The sequence below is a fragment of the Peromyscus californicus genome, unplaced genomic scaffold (genome assembly GCF_007827085.1).
Source record: "Peromyscus californicus insignis strain IS unplaced genomic scaffold, ASM782708v3 Scaffold_21__1_contigs__length_65335640, whole genome shotgun sequence".
Classification (NCBI taxonomy): Eukaryota; Metazoa; Chordata; class Mammalia; order Rodentia; family Cricetidae; genus Peromyscus; species Peromyscus californicus.
The window spans coordinates 48091379-48112551 of record NW_026294514.1 but is presented as its reverse complement, the minus strand read 5'-3'; positions in this window follow the sequence as shown (position 1 = coordinate 48112551).

Below are 21173 nucleotides of genomic sequence, written 5' to 3'. Positions count from 1 at the left end.
AATTTTGCCTTACCCACCTGTGGATCCTCAGCTTCTCTTTAAATTTCTGGCCTCCCCTGACCCTCCTTCCTGGCTTCTGAACTGGAACCTTGCACAAATACAAGATACAGCAAGATAGGGCTCAGTGATTTTCAAAACAAAATTTCACAATTTATTTACTCACATTTTATTATTTAAATAATGTATTTTTTCTCCTCGACATTTTGCTAAAAGTATTAAAATATAACTTCTCATGTCATTTGCAGAAAAACAGTTTAATTGGAGATTATAACATCAAATAAAATAAACCAGAATCAGAACATGTTTTCTCTTGTATGTTTAATACACATCTACCTGTCCATATTTCTGATTTTATATATATATATATATATATATATATATATATATATAAATCATCTGCACATAATTTGTACATTTATTTATACACATTCATAAATTTATGAGAGTAGGAGATAGACTATGTGATGGAGGGATGTCTAAAAGGAGGCCGAGGGTCAACAAAAAGTGTAATTCAAGAAAATAAGATAAATATGTCTTACTTCATATACAGAGTCTGGATTTCACTACAGGTGGAGAAAGGAGAAGATTTGGTGTAAGTCAGAGTGCAGTCCAAGAGCGAAAGAGCAGACAAGAGGGAGTAATAAAGGGGCTAAACTGAGATAACCACATCATTATAAATGCATAATTTATGTCCTAATGAAGACCAGTATTTTATATACCAACTCAACACACACATATACACATCTTACCTCATTTCTCTTTTTTCTAACTCAAAGAACAAAAGTAAAGATGAAATGTCTTTTTATTAAAAATATACCATAAACAAATTTATAACCACTTAAATATAGTATCATTGAATGTGGGATGACTCATCCCTAACAGGCTTGCGGGCTTGAGGACCAGACGGCCCAAACAAGTAAAAAAGACACTTTCTGAGAGCCAACCTGGGTCTGCCTGATGGTCTTAGCAACAGCAGCTGAAACATGATCTGGAGATGACCTGGACCAATGAGAGGAAGCCATGTCACACCAGCAGATGCATATTCATCAGACCTCCCCCAAGGGTGGTGTGGAGGGTATATAAGGCTTGCCTCTTCCTGAATAAACTGAGCTTGTTGTTTCGACATTCTCCCAGAGTCTGTGTGGTTTGACTCTGAGCCTACTTGGCCCTGCCCCCAAAGGGAACAACAGCAAGGACCCTGCTATAATTGAAGACACAAATACACAGATTATTTAAACTGGTTGTATAAGAAACATAGTGTATTATTTTAAGTTAAAACAGGTGAATATTAAAGCACAACAGAAGACTGTCCAACTTATAATTTATATTTCAAATCCATATTCTTGTTCCTATTTTAGAGCACAATTAATATGGAGAAAACTTTCTTTAAAAATATTCATTTACACAAGGAACCTTATCCCGTGATTTTATTCTCCTAATAAATATGATATCACGTAACTGCTGTCACTAAATCCTGTACTCTGCAGCAAATTTGAGCCAAACTAATTAGCAGTAAATCTGCCAGAACCCACTCAAAATATTCTGCTAATTAATCAGAATAGGAATAGATGAATTGAAAAATGTTATTATACCACGAAAGAAATCTTATCATCTATTTCTAGGGTTACTTAACTAATTTAACTGTCTTTATCCTGGCATATCCATTAGTCTTTGCTTTTCAAGTCGGTTAAAATTGTTCTGATCACCTGGGATAAAAAGATTACAAAAAGCTTCTAATAATTGTGATTTGGATTGGCTTCCATTTATTTGTTAAAGTATGCTTGATTCCAGCAATAAACATTCTTTTCTCTATTCACACAATAAAGTAGTTACCTTTGTAGCTGTTTAATCTTCAAACGATTTCTGTTCTTTTAGAACTTGTTGCTATTTTGGTTCTTCTGTTTAAGGGTTTCTTTTCATATTTTCCTCAATAATATCCAGGGATTGTTTTCAGAATATCCTTGAGTGTGGCTCATGGAGCTTCATTATGGAAAGACAATCTAAATCTTACAGCAATAATGAGCCCTTGCAGAGACAAAGACAACATGCCTTTCAGAGAATTGTACATTGGTGATATATTTTGAAGCTGCATTACCCAGAGTTGCCTTGGGATTGTAGTTTAATTTTAATTTGCATTTCCCTGATTCTAGGGATTTTGAATATTTTATTCATGTTTTAATTTGGCCATTTGTAATTCACTTTTTGAAATCTCTCTCCCCCTTCTTTTCCCTCCCCCACCCGTGTGTGTGTGTGTGTGTGTGTGTGTGTGTGTGTGTGTGTGTGTGTGTGTGCGCGAGAATAATGTCAAATGACAATCTTGAGTGTTGGTCCTTGCCTTCCACCTTGACTGTGATAGGGAATGGTGTCTCTTGTGTTACTGATGAATATAACAGGCTAATTGGCTCCTGAGTTTCCTGAAATTCTCCTGTCTTCTGCCCACATCCTTCCAAAATTGTGCTTGGATTTCAGACACACACTAGCCACCATGGGTTCCAGAGTCATGAATGCAAATTCTCATTTTTTTCATGGCAATCAACCGTATCATCTCTTCATCTCTGTACTTCATCTTTTGAACTTTTGAGAACTATCTTCTCATGCCTTTAGCCCATTTATGGATTGGATTGTTCAGATTTTAAATATTTAGTGGGATTTTTTTGTCTATGAATTTTGATACCAAACCTTTCATAGATTTACATCTACTAAAGATTATTTTCCATTCTGTAGGATGCTCTTAAAACCTAGTTTTGCCTTTGATATGCAGAAGTCTTTCAATTTTGTGCGATCCTATTTATCAATTCTTTGAATTATTCTGTGAACGATTCTCGTCATTTTAATCGTGTTCTTGCCTATGATTACAACTTGATATGATATCCCTGTTTTCCTTTAGCAGTTACAGATTTTCAGATATCCCATTGCCTTTGATCTATTCTGAGTTTTGCGAAGAGTAGAAGATGAGCATGTAGCTGTATTCTTTTATGTCTTGACATCCAATTTTCAAGCACCATTTGTAGAAGAGACTGTTTTGCTCTCTGATGCATGACTTTGTCTTCTTTGTAAAAAAGTTAGATGTCCCAACTCTTTGTATTAATTCTAGGCCCTTTATTCTATTGACCTATACATGCAGGGGGTTGGGTGTTTTTTCCATTATTTTTGTTGTTGTTTTGTGTGTGTGTGTGCCAGTACCATGCTATTTTTATTAGTATGGCTGTGTAGTATAGTTTGAAATGGATGTGGTACAATCTCCTGCATTTCTCTCTTTGCTCAGAATTTTGTTCACTCTCCACCAAGTTCTGTTATGCTTGTTGATTAGTTTTGTGTTCCTATGAAGATTGTCGCTAGAATTTTGATTACAACTGAATTGAATTTTTAATTTGAGTTCTGAATTTGGACATATACAGTTTATTAACTTTGCCAACCCATGATAATGGAAAATTTTCTAGAAGTTCTGCAAATATTTCAGTGTTTTAAATTTTTCATTGTAGAACTCTTATGCTTCTTTAGTTAGGTTTATTTGTAATTATTACATTTAAAAACTATTGTATGTGAAATCATTAACTTTATTCTTTTACTATGCTTTTGTGGTAAACGGAAAATTTACAGATTTTTTTAAATTATGTATCCTGATATTTGCTGAAAGTGATCACCAGATCTTGGAGGTTTCCACTGGATTCGTTAGGATACATCACGATATGTTCATGTCATTTGCAAAGAATAATAATGAGAATTTTTATTTTTGTTTGTTTTCATTTTATTTCTTTCTGTTGCTTGAGTTTTGTCACTTGTATTTCAAACGCTATAATGCATAAAAATCGAGAAAGTGGTTATTCTACTAAAATTGCTATGAAATTAATTTTATGACATCAATATTATCCTAACACTAAAAATAGATATAGAATTTTAGTAGTAAGGTTTTGTTTCTGCACTTAAAGAATGTTATCACTAGGTCTGATATATATAGTCTTAATAATGTTGAAGTATGTTCCTTCTATTCATCGAACCTGCAGTTTTATTTTTGATCATGTTGGATTTTGTCAAATTTACTGAATCTACAGAAGTAATGTTATTTATGTCCTTTGGTTTATAAATATGATGAATTACATTTTATAATGTGCATACATTAAACCTTTCTTGCATTCATGGAAAGAAGCATACTTGGACATGGAAAATAACTGTTTATATATAAATTTTGTTTGCAAGTATTTTGTTATGAACTTCTGCATTGGCATGTATTAAGGAGATTTACATTTAATTATATATTCTGTCTATATCTATTTTTAGTGTTAGGATAATATTGACTTCATAAAATTAATTTCATAGCATACCTTGCTTTTAAATATACAAGAATAATTTAGCCGGGCGGTGGTGGTGCACGCCTTTAATCCCAGCACTCGGGAGGCAGAGCCAGGCGGATCTCTGTGAGTTCGAGGCCAGCCTGGGCTACCAAGTGAGTTCCAGGAAAAGGCGCAAAGCTACACAGAGAAACCCTGTCTTGAAAAACCAAAAAAAAAAAAAAAGAATAGTTTGAAAAAGCATTGATGTAGCTAGAGTTTTCCTGCCTTGCCCACAGTCAGGGCAAATCCTTGTCACCCGCCAGTCCCACAGCCGCTCCGACCCAACCAAGTAAATACAGAGACTTATATTGCTTACAAACTGTATGGCTGTGGCAGGCTTCTTGCTAACTGTTCTTATAGCTTAAATTAACCCATTTCTGTTAATCTATACCTTGCTACGTGGCTCGTGGCTTACCGGCATCTTCACATGCTGTTTGTCATCGTGGCGGCTGGCAGTGTCTCTCTAACTTAGCCTTCCACTTCCCAGCTTTATTCTCCTCCTTGTCCCGCCTATACTTCTTGCCTGGCCACTGGCCAATCAGTGATTTATTTATTGACCAATCAGAGCAACACATTTGGCATACAGAACATCCCACAACACTTTCCCTATAAGGTTTCGCTTCATATTGATGTGAATTCTGATTTACATTTCTTGTAGAATTAAGGAGTTAATGCACTTGTGCTTGTTTTTTTGTTGTTGTTTTTGTTTAGTTTTGTTGTAGTTGGGTTATCATGTCTCCTGGTAGGAGCATTCTCCCTTCTAAATCCAAAACTTTTAAACCAGCAGAACTTAAAGAGGCGGCAACAGGAAGAAAGACTTTCCTATTGTTGTCACTACAGGTGATAATGACTGGAACTAGTACTATTTGTGTCACTTTATTCCTACACTGATGAATCTTGACTGTGAGAGAAAACATAGCATGCATTGGACATGGATTCAAAGAAGACATAGCCCAGTGAGGTCAATCTGCCACCAAATCACTGGCTGGAAACCTTAGGAAATGGTGTCATGTAGGAAGATGGGTTAAGTATTGATCTCTAGTGATGATAGACCTGGCACTCAGCAGCAACTGTAGCCAGGTCAGTTAGGATGACCCATATGACTGAGGGAAGCTAGGAGCTGGGGCAGTGGTCTTCTTCTCCAGGGAAAGACATCAGCTGGTTGTCTGGTGCCAAAGAGTCAGTCCTGAAAGCATACATGAAAGTAACTTTATATGAACGCTGATATATATATACATGTGTGTGTATACATATATGCATGCACTAATGAAATAAGAGGTCATGAATTTGAAGAAGAGCAGGGTAGGTTTGAACAGAGTAAATAGTAGGGAGAAATGTAGCTATGATCTCAGTTTTTTTTCAAACTGAAGAAAGAAAAAGAGACAGAATCAAGTTGACAATCTAGATTAGCCATTACACAAAGTATGTCTTAATGGTCTTCTAAATATCATCAATTCCTACTCTGGTGGCTCCTTTCTGATGTTTAGTTATTGCTGATAAAACTTAACTTTTCAAAGAACCAGTGTTTCATTGATTTTTATTATTTTTTCTCATTTTATTAGTTCTTTCATACTTTTGTACAACATATATTTTTATCATATTCACCTCCCCACTCACTCCTACAAGATTCAATGCCCATTCCCAATTATCCCAAGTATGTCCTATACTTTTTAAAGACCCATAAAGTACAGTCTATGCTGATCATTCTCTTTCTGAAATGTGACCTTCACTGGAGGATAACAAACCCACAAGAAGCTACAACCTCAAAGAAAATTGACTCTCCCTCCACCTACCTCTATTGACTTTTTGCTTGTTCTTTTTCTTTCCATTTTATTAATTCATGTCCTGATATATATTTTTTTTTCTTTTTATTTCTTACCACTGAGTCATTTGTGGTCTGGCTACATTTTACCTTGTTTTGCAACATTAAGTCATTTATTTGAGATATATCTAAATTTTAATATAGCCTTTTATAGTCTGAAATTCACCTCTTAAACCACTATCTTTATATCCTCAGGGATTGGGTATGTTGATGCTTACTCACATTCAATTTTAGAGATTTTTAAATGTCCTTTCTTGGTTTTTGATGATCCACCAATTCTTATTTAATTCTAACAGTTAGATCTTCACTATGTAAATTTTTAACGAGGTATGAGGTCCTCAGGAACATTCTTTGTGTCACCACATTTTTTTTTTCAGAACCTAACATTTTGCTAAAATTCTGTTTATCATTTCTTACCATTGAAAAATTATATCATGATATACTGATGAACTAAATAATGGCCTGGAAATTGTAAATTGAGTATAAAAAAGACTTCTGTTTATAATTTATGCTGTGAAATACATTTACATTTTTTTCATACCTCATGGTTATGTTCTATTCAGATGGATAAAAGTATTATATGAAGATTCCTCTGGACAGTATATTATAGTACTGATGAAATATGAATCATAAACAAAATGAATCATACACAAAATAATGAGTAACTGTAAATCTCACATAGTCAATGTTTTTACATGATCCCTATTCTAATGGATTTAATTTTATTTTTCTAATTCTCTGAGTATATAAAGGAAATTCTCTATTTTCATTCTCTGTCTCCATACTATTCCTTTTTCAAATACTTGTAAAACCATTGCAGATTTCCTTTTTTTCCTTCCAAGTGTGAGCTACTTAAGATTGCATTCCATTCTTTTTTTAACACATATTCACAATAAATAAAACACTGAGTCATAAACTCTATTATTTTTCTATAATTCCAGGTTGTACAATTGGATTCTTCCAGTATTATACATGATTCTCTTGTACTTCTGCATCTTTAGTAATTATTTTTCTAAATGTTTATATTTGTCATTGACATAATTTAAACATTTTGTGGAAATGAGAAAGAGCTGCATATTACTAAATTTTATTATATTAATGAAATTTGTTTTCATAATTGCTTTATTGCTATTATTTGTTTTGCATAGTGTTGTGTAAAAAGAGTAGTTTTCAGAATAATAAAATAGTAGCTCATTTCTTATTTTGCACAACATAGAAATAACAAGGAGTTATAAGAAAAACATTAAAAAAAAAACTAATGGAGAGAAAATAATTCATTTTCCCTGGACCCTGACAAAAGATCTATTAGGTAAATATTCCTTGCCTGAGTTCAAACTTATAAAAGGCTTAACAAATGAGGTTGACTTGTATAATAAAGAGACAAGATACCTGAAAAGCCACAGCACAGACAGATTAATTGGGTTTCATTAAGATTTTGATGATATTGGCATATATACTTATGCAATGTGGCATATGATACTCAGACTATCAGACTGGTAAATGACTTTAGTATTGGCTGTGGCTTTTGGAAATTAGGTGATTAGTGATTTAACACAAAGTGGTTAAAATAAAAGAAAATGGAAAAGAATTTAAGAACCACTTGGGGAAATTCTGTGCAGCCGCTCTAAAAAAGTGATTTGTGGCACTGGTTTGTTCTCTCACTTAGGTGATGTTCCTCATTTTTACGATGAATTTAGACATTAAAGAAGTGTTCAGATGTTCATTTTGGGCTCTGCATAAGAGGCTTTAAGATTGTTATTTTTTTCCCTAGACCTGAAATTACAGGTAATCTGCTTGTATCGCTTTTATCAGCATTGTGCCAACAGATAATCAGTGCCCGAGTCACAAACTAAAGCTTCTTTAGGAATCCATCAGGAGTTCCAATCCAAAATGAAGACAACATTACTATAGAAAGGAATTTAAAGTGAAATTCAAAGAGTCATTCAACTTTGGGGACCTCTTTAAACTACTTAAAGCATAGCAGATTATAAATTTTTATTGCATGACTATTGACAAAAGAAGAAGTTATATTTTAAGCTCTTTTTAAAACATCGATCAGAAAACAAATTCTTCCCCTCATGCAGTCCATGTCTACCCCAATAAGTATTCACAGTAAATGCCTGCTAGCTTGTCCAATCTGAGATGATCAGTTTCCATCGTTTAAAAAAAAAAAAAGCCTGCACACTCTTTTTTTTTTCTTTACTATAGATATATTTTTATCTTCAAGGACAATGTCTTAAAATTACAAATGAGATTTTTTAAATTATATAATCAATTGGTAAATAAAAGAATATAGACATAATAAAGACTTTAGTAAACTCAATAATCAATCAGAATAAAAGGCACAGATTAAAACTGATCTGAAAAACAAAAACTTATTAATATGGAATTTGGAAAAATGAATTTAGCTGGGGATGTGGCTCCAAGGGGAAAGAGAAACGTAAGGAATGTTAGTCATAAGTTAAGAATATATTCAAAGAAAAATTTTTAAAAATTCCAGGATTGGTGGGATATAGAAATGATCACATTATTAAATAACATTATGATTACTTGAGAATATTTACATGTATAGAATGAGGGTTAAAAATAGAAAGAGATTTCTAAATTGAACCCAAGAGAGAGGTGCCTTAGACAAAGATGTATGACTATAATAAATAAAGATTATCAATCAAACATATAGTCAGAAAAAGCAGAAGAGGTAATTTTCAGAGTTATTAAATTTTATTTCATTATTGGGAGAAAAAAATTTATCTTTGAAAAATAAAACAGAAAGTACCCAGGACTATTGATTGATTCTTGATGAAGTAAATTTCCTCAGGAAAGTATTATTTGCTTTACCATCATAAAATGATCCCTAATTTCCTTTCTTCAATAGGAATCACCACATATAACTCCCTCCCTCCTTCCCTCCCTCCCTCTCTCTCTCCCTTTGTGTGTGTGTGTAAATTTTGAATGTTGATTCCCACATTCTTTGCATGATGTATTGTTAGGTTCAAAATTTCAACTTTTTCTTTTCTAATACACCTTCTTATTAAACAACAAAAATAACAAAGTACTGTTGTATGAATATAGTTTTAGGTTATGTAAGCTAGATTTTGGTAACATAAAATTATATGGGAACACATAAAGAACACAAAGTACTCCGTTGAGTAGAATAAAAAGGAAGAGAAAAGATGGACGGTATGCCATGCAGGAGGTGGGACCATTCAGTGCAATTTATTCCACTTCTTTCAAATTATCCATGAAATTAATGTAATTCCATTTATATTACCACATTCTTATCCTCACATAATTTTGAAAGTTCATGCTAAAAAGACTGTAAAATTCACTAAAAATTTATATTGAGATAATAGATGTTAAAATCTACTGTAACAAAGACGGCAATAATGTTTACACACAACTGGGAATTGTTATCTGCCAACACTATTTCAAAATGTTTTATGCTTAAAATCTCACTTATTCTCAACAACATACAAATAAGTAATATAATTTCATGGTACAAACTAACAGAGAATACAGGTTTTGGATGGCATGACCAGTTTTATACTGTAGAAATAGATAGGTAGAGAATATATAGGAAACTGGAGCACCTGGCTGCATAATCATCTCATAATTATTACCTTATTTTCAAGAAATTATTGTATTCAACTTATTAGAGTGTGTTGTATTGCTTAAGCAAAATACTGACTGATTGGAGACTGGATCCTAGATCTATAATTTGTCTGAAATAAGTAATATAGCAAAGGTGATTTTGATAAATCAGTTTGGAAATGAGGTTTGAATGGTCTGATAAATTTTGTTTAGTTGCTTCCAAGAGAACAAAACTAATTAGAAGTAAATTCAGCACTTAAATATGTCAAGTGAAAATTAAAGTTCATGTATATTTTAAATATTGATTTAGGCAGTAGTTTTTGAACAAGATTCAAAAGAAAAGAAAAAAAATGATGACATCATTAAATGTAAAAAAATCTATGTTTATACAATAAATAAAAGGGAAAATATGCAAATAACCAGAAAGATATATTTCCTATGTACAAGAATGTTTGGTGTTTACAATGTTCATAATCTTCTTTATTAATCCCCAAGCAAGGACAGAGGACTCCTGAGGAAATGTACAAATTAATTTATTTAGTGAAGGTGACTGTAAATTTTTTTTATAAAGGAAATTATTTGCCTACCCACTTGCTGTGGAATAATTTTTCTGTACACTGTGAGTATATATTACTCTAGTTGGTTAATAAAGAACTGATTGCTTGCTAGCCAGGCAGGAAGATAGGTGGGAAGCCAAAGTGAGAATTGCTGGGAGAATGAAGGATTGAGTCACTGGAGTCGCCAGGAGACACAGAGGGAGAAAGACATGCTGGAGGACAGGTAAAGCCATGAGGCACATGGCAATACATAGTTTAATAAAAATGGTTTAATTTAAATGTCAGAGTTAGCTAGTAACATACCTGAGCTATCGATTGAGCATTTATAATTGATATACGCCTCTGTGTGATGATTTGGAAGCAGCTGCTAGGATGGGAAAACTCCTCCTACACCACTTTTTTTGCCAAAAATAAATGTCTACATTTGTTCAAGAAGATATCCATGGCAGTATTTCGGCTACCTTGTTTAGAAGTTGATAACACATGGCAAAAACCTAACTGTACCATGTTAGAGGAGTTGTTGAGGCCTGGGTACCTTAGTGCAATGGAATAGTAGTAATTAGTGATGACTATGGCTTGGATTCTGGATGAAGGTAACATGTTGAAATCACTCTGAAAAGACAGATTTCCTACAACTGTTTATTTTGAGCTTTCCTTTAAAGCCTACAGTACAAAATTGTCACTCTCTACAGGTACATAGCCACTGGAAGTTTAATAATACATTTAGAAATTTTAAAATCTAGGATAATAATTTTCTTTGTGAAATGAAAAGTGAGCGTAAAAAATGTGATAAGGAATGTAAAAGAAACAGGAGAATATGTGACAGTTTATATCTTAGTCTGGTTGGTATATTCTGAGTAAATATATTTTCCATAGTTTAGTATTTCTCTGAAAAATGGTGACAATGCAAGCTAAATAAACCATGTTTTGTCACAACAAACTTCATTATCAGTTGTCAAGTTATGAGGGAAGAAATATTTTTTTTTTAAATCAGAAGTGACAAAATTTATTTGGTTTGCAATAAAACTAAAGTATAGCTAATAACAGGACTTAAAGCTTTTTATCTGTCTTTGAATAGCCTCGTGGCAGTCAAAAAATTGTAGTGATGATAGAAACTGAATATTGCTCAGTATCTGAACTATAATTAAGACGGGTTTGAGAAAAAGTGGGAGCACCATGGTGTTTTGTAATAATTATTGCTTATATTAAAATTATTCAGAAAAAGATGAAAGTCACATTAAGATATTTCTTTAGAAGCAACATATTTAACTTTTTTTTCTTTTAAATCTGAGCTCTTTTAATTCAACTTAACAATGGAATCCCATGCTTATTCAATGCAGTAAGAGATAATCTTTGCCCACTGTATGCTACATAAAATATCCTCATGGTGGGTGTTATCTCCATACAATTCTTTGATTTATGGTTTAAATAGAATATTGCAAACTGTGATCTTTTTGAAGGATTAATTTGAGACACATCAAATGGTTTAGGAGAAAAATTACTACCAGGAGGGAATACATAAGAAGTATTTGCCTAAAGCACTTAGTACTATGTATCTAAGTTGTCACATTTAATCTCTTGCATCATGACCAACCATTAGCAACACTGTGGTTCTGTTTACCAAGGACTAAAACATCCCCTCCTAGAAGAAAGAGGCAATGGCATCAGGGAGTTTGTGGTGAGGTTGTGTCTTTTAGTAATGACAAAAGCTATAACCATAGGCACTAAAATGACTACTTAGGTATGGGCTGAACAAGAATCACACCAATAGACAACTGAAGTGAGTAAGAGATAGCCCATCACGCCTCATTCCTACACAAAGAACTCCAAGCAACTATGGAAAGCTGATTGGGAGAAGTTGCCTTCTATGGGGAAGAACACACCAATATCCAATACTGAAGCATCATCTCTGAAAACCAACATAGGAGTGACATTACACAGACTGAACTGGTTATATTGAGGATGTATACATATTTGCATTTAGCAGCAATTGATGGAAAGAGAGCTGTAGCATGACTCTCAAAGAGTCTTGTTAATAAAATCAAACCTGGGTCAGGTTTTTATTGGGGTGAATGCTGGAATATCAGAGAGACAGAACAAGCCACAGCTAACCTCACCTGGCCAAATTCTCAGCTGATCTTGTTTCCTCAGACTGGAAGCCTCTGTGTCCTCATATCCGAATGGCTCTCAGCTGAACTGCTGCTCAAAAGCCTGAATGCTTAACCAGACAAATGCTTCTATTTTCTGGTCCTCACGCCTTATATATCTTTCTGCCTTCTAACATCACTCCCTGGGATTAAAGGTTTGCTTTCTGGGATTAAAAGCATGAGTCAACATGCTTGGCTGTATCCTTGAACAGATGGATTTCTGCCTCTGGAATGCTAGGATTAAAGGTGTGTGCTACCATTGCCTATCCTAATTATCTAGTGGCTATTCTGTTCTCTGACCCCAGATAAGTTTATTAGGGTACACAATATTTTGGGGAACACAATACCACCACAGAGGGCTATGTTTAAAAAAAGAGTGAGGAGGCATGTATGGGAGGGTTTGGAAGGAGGAAAGGGAAGGGCAAAATGATGCCATTATAACTTCAAAAATTAAAGAAAAAAAAAGAACTCCTAGAAAGCTCATCAAACTTATATGAAATTCATATGATTCACAAACTCCTTCCTGGGTTGTATGAGCAGAGAACATTGTTGGGAATACAGGGGATTTCAAACTGTTCAGGAAACTTCAGTGATACTGCTTCTGTGAGTATGCTATGGGAGTCTCAATGCTTCTGTAAAGTCACCGCAGAAAATCCATTGTTTTCCAAAGTACACTTGCATGGAACAGTTTAGTCTGTTTGTCTCCCGTTGGTTTGCATTTGCGGGAATGCACATTCACTTAAAACACCTTAGGAAAAGTGACCAAACAAGGACCAACAGCACTGCATCTGCATTGTTGTCTCTTCTATTCATGCCACCCTTTGGCATACACCTATGGTCCAGCATAACACATTTTCCCAAATAAACTGGCACTCATTCTCAAGTCAGTTGACTCTTTTTTCCAAGCATCATTTTTCCCACTAGTTCTAACATCTCAGTTACAGTGATTATTACTAAATTACTCAGTTTATAGATTTACTATATTTTAAAGATTTTAGAAACTTCATACTATATAAGAAACAATTTTGGTATTCTTTCTTTCCCTTCTAAGTTCAGTTTATAGAATCATACATACATACATACATACATATGACCTATTTTCTTTTACTTATTCTGTAATCATATTTCCACCAAACATAAAATTGCTCCTGTGTTGAAAATACCTTTATGAATGTAAAAAACTGGTATGCCATGATAACAAAACCATGACTTGCCTTTTAATCCATATCTGACTTTAACATTGGTGGTAGTTTGAATGAGAATGCCTCCCCCAGGTTCAGACATTTGAATACTTGGTCCCCAGTTGATGTGTTGCTTATGTAAGCTGAGGAGGGTGACATTACAAGAAGTGAGTCACTGGAGATGGGCTTTGAAGTTTCAAAGCCTATCGCTAATGCCAGTTTGCTTGTTGTTAAAGATACTAGATCTCAGGTGTTCCTGCTTCTGTGTTCTATTGTGTTGAACTGTTCTATTGTGTTGAACTCTTATCCCTCTGGAACAGGAAGCTTTTGTCTGTAAACTCTCTTAGTCACAGTGTCACAGCTGCCTTAGTCATAGCTACAATAACATAGCAATAGGAGACTAAGTAATACACAGGTTGATACCAAAGAGTTGGCTATGGTCAAGGAAAACCTGGCCTGACTGTGTCTTTGAGGAATGTGGAAGACTAAATCTTGAACTAAATAAGTAGTTGAATAGTTAAGCCAGAGGTTCTCAACAGGAAACTGTGGAGGCCAAACTCAAGTGGTTTCAAAAAGGTCCAATATTAGCAACTGTGGTAAAGACCTTCAGTAGGAAATTTAGGCAAGGAGTGGGACTGATTTTTTTTCTCTTGTCCTAAGTACTTGCCTGAGACTAATTTCAAAGGTAATGGAGTCATTTCTTTGCTGGAAATTTCAAGATAGCCTAATTTTGACTCTTTTATGCAGATCTACAAATGAAAATGATTAAACACAAGAAAAATAGAAAACGAACAATTTGAAGAGAAAGACACCAGAAAATTTAATGTTGCAGCCAAGACTTGTGCTAAAAGAACTAAAGAGATTAAGGAGAGGCCAGTTGGAATTTCTGCACCTAGAAAAGAAGAAGAAATAGAAGTCACTGCCAATGCAGTTCAAGAGACTCTGGGTCCCTGCAAAGTGACAGAATTCAGCAATGTCATCCAGTTGTGTTTATGAAAACCATAATTTGAGTATATCAATGCTGATATCATTTCTACTAATCATCTTATATGAATGCATTTTTAATGATTTCAGACTTTCTTCTAAACAGATGTTCCTTGAAGAGTGTTCACTTTTTTCTGGTGTTAGAATGCTTAAATAAGTTGGCACCAATTTGTTAGGTTATAAAACTGGGTACTTTGCTTGAACCAATTTTATATTAACATAAAACTTCTGCATACTCAGCCTTGAGTGTTTCCCCATGGAAAGGAAGTAGCCTTTCTTACCATTTTATTACCTCATTCATCAGTGTTTTATTTGCAAATTGGTTGCTTTCCATGGATGTCTTTCCACACTAATAAGCAACAACTTAGTGCTGCTCAAGAATTGGGCAGCCCTTAGGGTTAATTTCAGAGGCAAAGTAATTCAATACTCTAGCAATTCCCTGGAAGAGACTAGGATGGGACAGGGTTAGTGCAGACATAAAAGCAAGCTTTAAATAGTTCTTCTGAGGTTGCTACTCATATATTTATCTCCACCCTTAAGCCTTAATTACAATGACTGTTAGAAATAATGGCAATATCATTACTTGTACTTATTGATTTAGGCACAGTATGCAGGTTGTGAAGGCACAGTTGTGCAATAACCCAGGTTGATTCTTCACAATAGGCAAGATAATTTTGTATCTGCTCCAAGTAATTGTTGATCATTATATACTGTCTGCCTTAAAAGGAAATACAGGGTCTCACCAAGGCCACAATATTGATGAAAGGCACTCTTATCTCATCACTTGCAACACAATACCAAGGTTTTATGATTGCATTTAGAATGATCTCTTTCTCATTCTTCTTTTCCTCAATTATATATAATGAGTGAAGTCAGAACTTATTATAAAGGTAATGTGTTCAAGAAAAATGTAAATATGTAAAGAGAAAGACATTTGTCTTTGAATTTGTACTCTCCTAGATACTACTGTCATAGTAAAACAGGCCCATCATTTACAATGGTCAGACATAGAAATAATTCACTTCTATGATATCTCCTACTGTCATGACTTCAAAGTGATAGATGTAGTGTATTCAATAAGCTCTGTATTCCTTATACTGTGCAATGTCCTCGGTGTTTGGAGAAAATGCATCTTGAAATCAAACTAAACATTTCTTTATGACATGGAGAAATTGTTTTAGCTAAGTGATAAAAAGGCACTCTATCTCCTCTATCAGATTAAAATACTCACAAAACTATAACTCTATTATATAAAACATTATATTATTAAGTTATAATCTAGGTAAAAATAAATCACTACCTTTTAGCTTTTCAGTATATTTCTTCCAAATTTCAAAATTAATGGTAAATGTAGACCACAAAATTTGTCTGGAAATATGTGCCATCTCCATGTTCCAAAACATGCTTTTGCTCAAAAGAAAGAATAGAAAATTTATTCTGAAGTCAAATATGAGTGACCATGGCTAAGGAACAATGATTCATATTGATCCTAATACCACATCTACATTGCAATGAGACAGCAGTTATTTGAAGTTTTTGTAGCCAAAAACAAAGAAAGTCATAAATCAGCACACTTTCAAATGCATTGGTGTCCACATCAGGTGGGTGGCTGACAGTTTTACAAAGCATGAAAGCTATTATTCTTTTTGAGAATGCTTAAAATATCTTAAGACGTCTTATTACATAGCCGCTACATCTAGTCACATATTGCAATTATTTAATTAGTGTAAGTACCATACATGAAATTGCATAATTAAGAAACATAATTAAGTAAAAGTTAAGATGCATAATTAATTGACATCCATGGTGTCTATGTTTACAGTTAATACCGTTAGTAATAACAGTAACTTGTTAAATCATTTTTATACTGAGAATTTTAAGAGTCTAATATGTTGGATTCCAATTAATCCGGATGTTAGTCATCAAAGCTATTCTTGTATGAACAGGAAAATGTGATTTTTCTTTTATTTTATAGGAATATTGAACAATAATTTGTTAGTACAATTTGTTCTTCTAAAATTTTTGTGACTATATTATGCAATTTCTTTTGGAGAATCATTATTTACTTCCATATATCTCAATCTTAGTTACAAATGTTATAGTGCAAAACTAGAAATAAAATATTATGAAACAAATCTTTGAAATCCACTTATTGTAATCAATTTCCTTTGGAGGATGGAGGGAGAGAATACTGGGAGAGACAATTGGATTCTGGGGGCATCTCTAGGATGAGCTAGAAATCTAGAACAATAAAACTCCCAAGAATCTTTGAGGGTAACTAAGATTTCTAGTAATAGTGGATGTGAAGCCTGAGCCTCCCATCTCTTGTAACCAGGCCAGACTTCCAGTGGTGGGACAGGGACATCAACCCAGTCACAAACCCTTCAACCTATAATTTGTCCTGCCTACAACATGTGCTGCAGTAATGACAGCACAAAAATTGTGGGAGTGACCAATTAATGACTGGCACAGCTGGAGACCCATACCCTGAGAGGGAGCTCCCCCCGTGAGGACCAGGAACCAGAAGCAGGATACCCCAGATACCTAGAATAGAACTAAGCACGACTGGCAAAAAAAAAAAAAAAAAAAATCCTAATGAGATATATATTGGTTTTTCGAGATAGAGTTTCTCTGTGTAGTTTTGGTGCCTGTCCTGGAACTCACTCTGTGGACTAGGCTGGCCTCGAACTCACAGAGATCCGCCTGCCTCTGCCTCCCGAATGCTGGGATTAAAGGCGTGCGCCACCACCGCCCGGCCCTAATGATATTTTGCTATAAAGAGAGATTGCTGACTATCCCAAGTGTCATAAAAGAAGCTTCACCCAACAACTGATGGAAACAGATGTAGAAACTCACAGTGAAACATTAGGCTGAGTTTGGGGAATTCCGTGGAGAAAGGGAGAAAGAAGAAGGATTGTGGGAACCAGCGGTTTCAAGGGCACAGGAAAACCGACAGAACCAACTACTATGGGAACATAGGAGCTCACAGAATCTAAGTTGAGAAACAGGGAGCCTGCGTGGGACTGACCTAGGCTCTCTTCAAATGCTACAGTTGTGTTTCTTATTCTTCTTGTGGGACTCTAACAGTGAGAACAGGGGCTGAATCTGACTCTGTTGCCTGCTTTGGGGACCCATTCCTCCTACAGGGTTGCCTCATTCAGCCTTAACAGAGGAAGAGATGCCTAGTTTCACTGCAACTTGATATACCATGGCTGACTAACATCCATGGGAGACCCATCTGTTTCTGAAGAGAGACAATGGAGGAGGAGTGGATGGGGGGAAGTTTTGGGGGAAGACTTGGGAGGAGAGGAGAGAGGGGAAACTTTGGTTGGTGTATAAAAACAAAAACAAATATACATATATATATGTATATGTATATTTGGATATCCTGCTGTTGACCTGTGTCGTGAAGATCCTGCGGCTTTGGTTCTGCAGGACTGGCCTCTTCATGCTCCAGCAGTTCATGGATGGGGTACCCCAACTCAAAGCTCTGGATCTGGGCCTGGGTGGTAGCTAAACAAAAACAAACAAATATACATACATATATATATAAAGTGTGGAGAAATGGCTCAGTGTTTAAGAGCATGGCTGACTTTCCAGAGGAACTGGGTTTAATTCTCAACCGCTCACAACCATCTGTACACCATTTCTAAAGGCTCTGTCTGATATTCTCATCTTTCCTTCTTAGGTAGACATATCATGCACAGATATAAATGCAGGCATGATACCTGAGATTATGTTTTAAGTTGTTGTATGTTTTAATGAAGAACAATGGAGCATATTTTCATAATATAGTCAAACATTCAAAACATACTTCCCCAAAGTACATGTTCACATACTATTGAAGACGAAAACACGTGATTTAGTTATTGATATTGAGTGGAATGGTTCATCCATTGATATTTATGAGTTTTTAAATACCCAAGTTAACTTATATTTCCAATCTGATAACCATCTCTGGTGGTATGAATAAGATTGATCCCCAGAGGCTCATTTTTGAATGCTTAGTCACCAGGTGGTAGCACTATTGGAAAGGATTAGAAGGATTAGGGGGTGTGATCTTGTTGGGTGGGGTGTCACTGAAGGTGACCTGCCAAGCCCAGTGACTCTTCATCTCTGCCTGGGATCAGGATGTAGCTCTCAACCATTTCTTCCTCACCATGCCTGTCATGCCTTCCCATCATTATGATGACGGACTAAGCTCTGAAACAGTAACCAAGCATCCCATTAAGTGTTTTCTTTCATGAGTTGTCTTCGTCATGCACACTTCTATTCACATATTCACAGCAATATTCGCAGAGCAGTGACTAAGTCACTGTCTTTGTCTATTTTTGTTGCAGTGTTAGAATATCTGAGACTCGGTAATTATAATGAAGAGAAAATCATTTTCTCAAAGCTCTGGAAGCTGTAAAGACTAAAACAAAGACTCCAGCGTCTGGAGAGTGTTTTCTTTCTTTTTCATCACATGGTAAGAAATGAAAAATGGAAGAGCATAAAGAGGACCAAACAGCCTTTATGAACTCATTATTTCTGTACATGAAGGTAGAGTTTTCATGCCCCTATAACCTCCAGATAATCTCACTTCCTAAAGAGTAACTAGTATTAAAAATCTAGTTGTGATAACTAGACTTAAATATAATTTTAAAAAAATTAATTTCCTAAAATAAGATGGTTCCTACATAAGGCAATTGACCAGATAAATATTTATGTTGAACATATTTCTCCCACACCCTCTAGTCTCTTATTTTACATTTCTTCCCTCTATTAGTCTCCTTTGTCCATTAATTAGATAGTTTTGCTTACATTTTAATGGCATATATATATAATATTTATGTATATATTATGTTTCTCCATGAAATCTTGTATTCAAAAAGTGGTAGCATACAACTAAGTTCAAAAACAAAATTAGGTATTGCAACTACTAGGATAATAATAGAAAAACAATTATTGTAAAGATTAGTTGGATAAGGAAACACCTAAGGCATTAATGAGCTATAAATTTAGGCATGTCTGTGAGGACATTTGTATAGATAATTAACTGCAGGGGAGAGACTTGCCTTGAAGGAAAAGGACACCATTCCTATGGGTTGGAGCTGAAGGCTGAGTAAAGCAGAGAGCGGTAAGGTCTCCCGGCCACTGGCATTTACTCCTTTATTCTCTGAAACACAAGTAAGCAGTTAGTTGCCTCCCACTTCTCCACTGCAGAGCTACCAGCTGTCATGCCTTGTCCATCATAATAGTCCACATCTGCTCAAACCATGAGCCAAAATAGATCTGACCTCCCTTAATCTGCTGCTAACAGGTATGTTGTCAGAGGAACAAGAAGTGTAGCTAGTAATATAATTTCTATGTTTTAAATGGAAAGTAAATATAGATGGGATACAGATGTATAAAATAGTGTTCTAAGATATAAGAATCATCTACTAGGAAAATAAAAATAATATATGGCCTGGAAATACATCTTATTATAATTTAAAACAATGTCAGAAATATATGCACAAAACAAATAAATGGAAGATGATAACAAAAAAGTTGTCAATTTGCTTTGAGTATCAAAGTTTCATTTTTATCCTGTATCCTTCCGATATATTAATTATACAGAAATGTAGATTCATTTTACAATTAAAAAAATCCTGATTGTTTAAAACTTAAGCATTCACTTTATATTTGCAGTTTAAAAGATGTTCTTACTATAAATGACAGTAAAATGTGCCAAACATTTAGAAAAAACACTAATTCTTTATATTTACAAAATGTTTCACTATGGTACTAAAACTGATGAGATCTCAACCTATTCACATTCCAATAATCCTGTGAATATAGTGTCCTTCTTATGTGATAGAGACCGGACTAGGCTCTGCTCTCACTGAGCACCTAATTGCACTAACAGTTGGGTTTTAAAAGACTTATTAAATATAGATCTAAGTGTGGTTCTGAGAGTCAAACTCAGAACTTCATACATTTTCAGCAAACTTCTGCTACTGAGCTTTGTTCTCATTTCCATCTAACTAAAAATGATCAAGTTATCATGTAGAAAACTTGATTCTGCTCAAAAGAAAACAGAAAATAGTCTATTGCAAAAAACACGAGAACAAATGCAACTTCTGCACCTTTTTCCTGTCATTTTAAGAGAAATACACTTCTCGTGACTATGTTAAGCTCACAGAGAAGTTATATATTGTGGCATGCATGTCCTTTCTATATTTTCTTGTACAAATGGTTGTATGCTTTAGGAACAACCAATAGGCCAACTTTCAAACTAATTAATTTTATATGGTAATAAGCCTTATACTAAAAAGACTTGAAATAAAAACTAAGTGAAATAAAGAAGAATGTATAATGTTGATCACCCTCATCTATAAATCAGTATGCAAATGTAATCAAAAAATAAAAAAAATATTAAAAGCTAACAATTTCCCCATGGAAAATATTTTAGGAAAATTTTGATTTGGCCTATTTTCATGATACTGAGAACATGAGTATTTTTAAAAAGTATATCCTAGTATAAAGGCTGTTGAAATGTTCACTCACTTCAACATGCCACTACAGGGTCTCTGATT